At 47.6% G+C, this 5348-nt stretch overlaps 1 long non-coding RNA gene across 1 annotated transcript; it reads right to left on the reverse strand.

Moving 5' to 3' along the window:
* Nucleotides 1-3134: 3134 nt before the first annotated feature.
* On the reverse strand, nt 3135-5001 carry LOC141277489 (uncharacterized). Its single transcript, XR_012328965.1, has 3 exons — nt 4849-5001; nt 4419-4497; nt 3135-4067 (listed from the first exon to the last, which is right to left on the reverse strand). It is a non-coding gene; the product is annotated as an uncharacterized lncRNA (long non-coding RNA).
* Between the last annotated feature and the right edge of the window lie 347 nt (nt 5002-5348).

The raw sequence follows: 5348 nt of genomic DNA on the forward strand, positions 1-5348 counted from the left end.
TCAGTTTCTTAGTAAGAGTGTAATAAAGAGAGAAGGTAGATGGTAGTGTCTGCCACCCAGAAAACTGGGGAGACAAAGAAATAAAAAATTCTTACTCTCCAATTTCAGTTTCGTTTACGCTATGTGCATCTGTTATTGTGTTATATTCCAAGACTTTGGTTTTTACTAAAGTTTGGGTTGATCAACTCCTGAGAGTGTACGAGAGACATGTCCGAATCTCGTAACGAAGCCTTCCTAATAACCATTAATCCCGGACAAGGAGTGTGAGTCCTTGTTAGCTTCCATCCTAACACTGGACATTCTTGAACTTGCCTTTAGACTTTGGGGAGGGGCGCATCCTGCTGTCTGGCGGCTGTGGCCCTTGCTGTAGGACCTCCCAAGTAGCCCAGGCCACCAGCTTCATAGGCACCCTGAGAAGGGACAGACATCTTTGGTGGCACATTCAGGGGAGGGAAGGTGTGCCAGCCCTGCCCTGAGGAACTGCTGATTTTATTTCTACTTCATATTCTGCCATTCCTCTGGGGAAGACAGGTAAAAACACATTTAGAGGAGAATGTAGTTTGTCAAAACATCCCATGACTCCCACTAACTTCAGGATAAAATCCAAACTTAATTGGTATGGCAGACAAGGTCCTCCATGATTTGACCTCAGCCTTCCTTTCTAATCCTCATCCTCTGTCACTCCCCATGTAATCCACCAACTTCTGTGAACTACTTGTCCCTTCTCAAATGTACCATATTCTTTTATTACCTTTGTGCCTTTTGCCTATGCTCTGCTCTGTGCCTAGAAGGCCCTTTTTCTTTTTTGTGATTTGGTGAACTCCTATTCATCCTTCCAGACCCAGCTCACATAGTCCTCAAGAAGCCTTTCCTGACTCTCACAGGCAAAGTTATTTCTTTTCTCTATTCTCCCTTAAGGTTTTGTGCAAACATCTCTGACGATACATAAGTCTCTCCAAGAGTTAGTTATTTATGGGTTTATCTCCTCCACTCACCTGTAAGCTCCTGATCTATTGGGGCTCTAACTACTTATTATCCCCTGAGCCTAGCCCCATGCCTGGCCATATTAGTCACTAAGAAATGTTGAGTGAATGAATGAATGACCTGGAACTAGGTCTTAGAAGGCTTTGGTGACCCAACAAAATGATTCAATCTCAGCCATTGTCAGTGGTGTCCAAAATGGTCCATTGGAGTACAGGGAGAAAATAGTAGAACTGCTGTTTATATTTACGTTTGTCAAAGATTAACAATGAAAGTAAGCTTTCCTAATATTTTATATGAATCCATAGTAGCACATTGATATATACGTTGAGAATCAGGGTATGCATTTAAAACACTGTAGGCCACTGTTACGTATAATGGGAAGAGTGAAAAATTCTGAACAGGGAAAAACCATGAAAAAAGCAAGTGTGTAGGAGAATTGATCTTGTAGACTGGAGCGAGGGAGGACGTGAATCGGTGTGGAAAACACTACAGTGGTCCACTCACAAGAGATCATAGGAATGGAGTGGGGGGAGGAAGATCTACTAAAAAATTACTTTCATTACCATTATCTTCATTATTATGAGCAGGACAAAGTTTCCTGTTGGACAACGATAAGCAGAATGTGTCAGAGACCCTAAAATGCAGTCGGAACCTGGGGGAGCCGACAGAACTCCAAGGTAAAGGCAGAATACTTGGCCCAGGCTTGGATTCTTCTAAGTGACACTTAAAAAATTTTTTTCTCCACTTGTTGGAAGGGGCAGCAAATAGGGATCACCCATCCGGCCTGCTCAGTCCCCAGGTGGGGCTTCTTAGTAAAGACTATTTATAGCCCCAGGTTTCAGCAACATTGTGAAATTGCTGTGTGGGAGGGGAGGATGGTGGTTCTGGGCCCTGGCTGGGTGAGTGACCATCTCCTGGCTGCTTCCTGTTGGCTTAGGAAAGAACAGAAGAAGGTGGATTTGTTTGTCAGTTGAGCAAGCAGCCGTTGCCCGGCCTATGCCTGACTCTGTCCCTTTAAATATTAACCATCTCTTAAAACATTTGTGTTTTGTGCCCAAGGCCAAGGGGGCCCGCAAGAGAAAGGAGAGGAGGAAAGGATAGGAGAAAAGAGAGCAGGGTTTGCTACATCAACAATTTATTCGTTCCACGAACAGTAGTGGAGCGTCCACGGTGACCCAGGCACCACCCAGGGTTGGAGAGCCGAGTAGAACCTGATGTCCATCCTAGAGACTCACAGTCTAGCAGAGGAGACAGATGAGTTAACACAAGACAACCGGGAAAGGCTAAGCCCTGGACTGCTCTGTACCTTCTCAGCATCTCCATTTACCGAAGAAGGTTCCATGGGAGAGATGGAGGAAAAGATTGGAGATCTGAAAGTTTCCAGGGTCTGGGTCCCCAGGGCAGTGATTTTCAAACTTTAGGGAGCAAAAAGTGAGCTGGAAGCACTGTTGAAAATGCAGCTCCCAGCTCGGCAGGACTGTGTCAGTGGGTCTGGAGCGGGGCCCAGGGCTCTGCATTGGTCCAGCTCTCCAAGTGGATTCAGATTGAGTGGCCCGTGACCACAGCGGCACGCTGCCCTTCCAAGCAAAAGTCTGGGCCTGGAGCTGCAGGCCCTGGGGCGAGTCCACCAGAGGCTGATGGAAGAAACTGAGAGAAAGGAAAGGGAGCATTAGAGACGGTTAAGGGCAGAAAATGGAAAAAGAAAAACTCTAGTTTTCGAGAAAGAAAAGGGGTGTCTCTCTAAGGAGAAGTGAGCGAATGTTACCAGGGGCCCTGGGACTGCTCAGTTGACTAGTGTCCATGTGTTAGCCATGATTCTAAGAAAGCACAAAGCAATGCCTTGGGCATCAGTAGCACCTGTGGGACCCTGCTTTTCCTTTGTCACATCTCTCGTCTTTCTTCCGGATCTGTCCACGGCCACACTGGGCTCACCTGCAGGCACTGGGGCTGAATAAAGCCGTGGGCTGTGGAAAGGGGGACCGTTCTGGAGGAGGTGCACTGACCTGACGCGGTCTTCAGTGACTTGCCTGGTTCGTGGCAGCTCTGTGTCGCCGCACCCTCACCCTCCACAGCCCCCAGGCTAGTCTACCCTGGAGCGGTGTCCAGCTCGCTACCTGGGGAGGCCACAGTGGGCCAAGCTGCAAGGAGACGGCGCTGACGGCCACCAGCAGTTGCCACCAGTGGGCTGCAGGTCTTAGAACTCGTGCTGATTGCAACAAGAGTGTTCTCTTTCTGAAACTGGCTTTAGGCCCAAAGCTGAGTCCCTGGGGTACGGTTGGTGTGACCCCAGCACCATGTGGTTCTTCCTCGGCTCCAGGTATGATGCTTCTGTTTTTCGTGGCACAGTCCCTAAAGCAAACTTTCCCCACTTCTCTCCACGTGGACGTCTCTTCCTTCATTCCTTAAACTCCTGCTCTAGTGTTACCTTCCTTGTGACTCTTCCTTAACTATCCCCTTTCCCAGTGGGAGGCCCTATCATTATGGACTCCTTGTTCCCGTGCGCCCTACCCGTCCGACTACAAGCTCCGGGGATCTTTCCCCTGGGAGTCACTAGAGCCTAATGGTTAGGAACTCTGGCTGACCTGAGTCAGAAACTCAGCACTGCCACCTGCCAGCTCTGGGACCTCAGGCAAGTTACTCCCCTGTCCTAAGTTTCAGTTTCCTTACCTGTAAAATGGGCAAACAATCATACTTACGATTAAGGTTAAATGAGCTAGTTCTTAGCCCAGTGCCTGCAACGTGGTAGCCCTCCATAAATGTTTGCTCTTGTCATTATTCGTATGTACATCCTTACTTTTACCCTAATCCCCATGGACTTAGTACAGATCAGATGCCAGTGATGTTTACTGAATTCACAGTTAAGACATGTAAACTTCTCACTGCATCTGTTCATTAATACATTTTAAGAAGGAGTGGGTAACTCAGATATTTTATGGTGTTTCCTCTATTCGAGGATTTCTTTAGAGTGGAATTAATCCGAATGAGTTCAGGCAGCCTCTTCTTAATCACTCTTCTTTTCGTGTCCATTGATTCAGCGTGTTTTCCTCACTTCAGTCCCCATCCTCAAATTTGCTGTCCTGCTTCTGGAGGAATAAATCAGGACATGATGGTCATTTAAAAGCACTTTAAACTGCATCTAAGTTCTCTAGGGGAAATGAGCTATAGAATTCTACTAAGTCTGTTAGAAAGTTTGAATTCCACTTCTCCCACTGTCCCTTTCCATCTTGTGAAATGAAATGGGAAGAACTAAGTAAACTCCAAAGTCCCTTTTAGTTGCAATGGTCTGTGACTTTTAGGCTCAGAAAGGTAAAGCGACTTCTATAAACAAACATAATTTAACGACAGTTCTGACTCCCTCATATGGGTAATCTCAGAAAGAAAATAGGTGCAACCTCTACTACTCGCCCTGTTTGCTGGGCACCTTTCCTACTTACCTGGGGTCACTAGAGGCTGTTGGCACTGCTGAGCTAAATGTCCGGATGTTTGGTTTAAGTCCCTCTGAGTTCAGGGATTCTGAGGAAAGATAACAAGGGTGGACTGAGCTTAGACTGAACTAAGCTCTTCTTAGAGATCTTAATCAAGTAATCGAAGGTTAACTATGAAAAGGAAACATCATAAAAGTAAGGGAAAAACTGGTAAATAATTTATGAGTTTCCCTCCCCCTCCAGGAGAAGCTGAGCACAAGCGTAATCTATGCCAGGGAGGCTGAAGATGGGGAGTTTGCCCAGCCTGACCCCCAGCCGGGAGGTCTCTGAGTCCAGGAGCCCCTCACAGTGCAGGAGAATCCCCCTTCACCCTAGCAGGGGGCCAGGGGACAGTCCTTTGCCCTGTCTCTTCCTCCCTTTCTTATCCAGTGTGGCTCACCTTGAATGCAGTCCTGGGCCACTGTTTCTCATCCTCGTATAATCCATTCTCTTTTTGAAAAGCATCTTCTAAAAATCTCATATATACCTCTTTCCCCAGAGATTGCGATCAGCGCCCACTGGGCCCAGGCCCGTCCCTTCCCTCACTTAGTGAGGCCAGTGCCAGCTCTGGCGCCTCCCTCTTGCCTCTCTCCATTGACTGCTGCTGATTGGTGATTGGTACGCTTTTTTGTCTCAACACAAACCCAGAGATTCTTCTGTCAAAGACAGTGCCTAACTGAGTCATCCGTTCAATGAAAGTCTCTTCAGCACCATCTGTGTGCCATTAGGCACTGCACGAGGCCCAGGGCATGCCATGATGGATGAAACGTAGGCGCTGTTTTCCAGAAGCTCCAGAGGGCACACAGACAATTCCAGAAGGATCGGTGTTATCTAGAACTAAGTACAGAGGACTGGGGGACCCAGGGGAAGGAGTGACTGGCTCTGCCTTGGGGCTGGCAA

This window comes from Tursiops truncatus, chromosome 21 (assembly GCF_011762595.2).
Source record: "Tursiops truncatus isolate mTurTru1 chromosome 21, mTurTru1.mat.Y, whole genome shotgun sequence".
NCBI lineage: Eukaryota > Metazoa > Chordata > Mammalia > Artiodactyla > Delphinidae > Tursiops > Tursiops truncatus.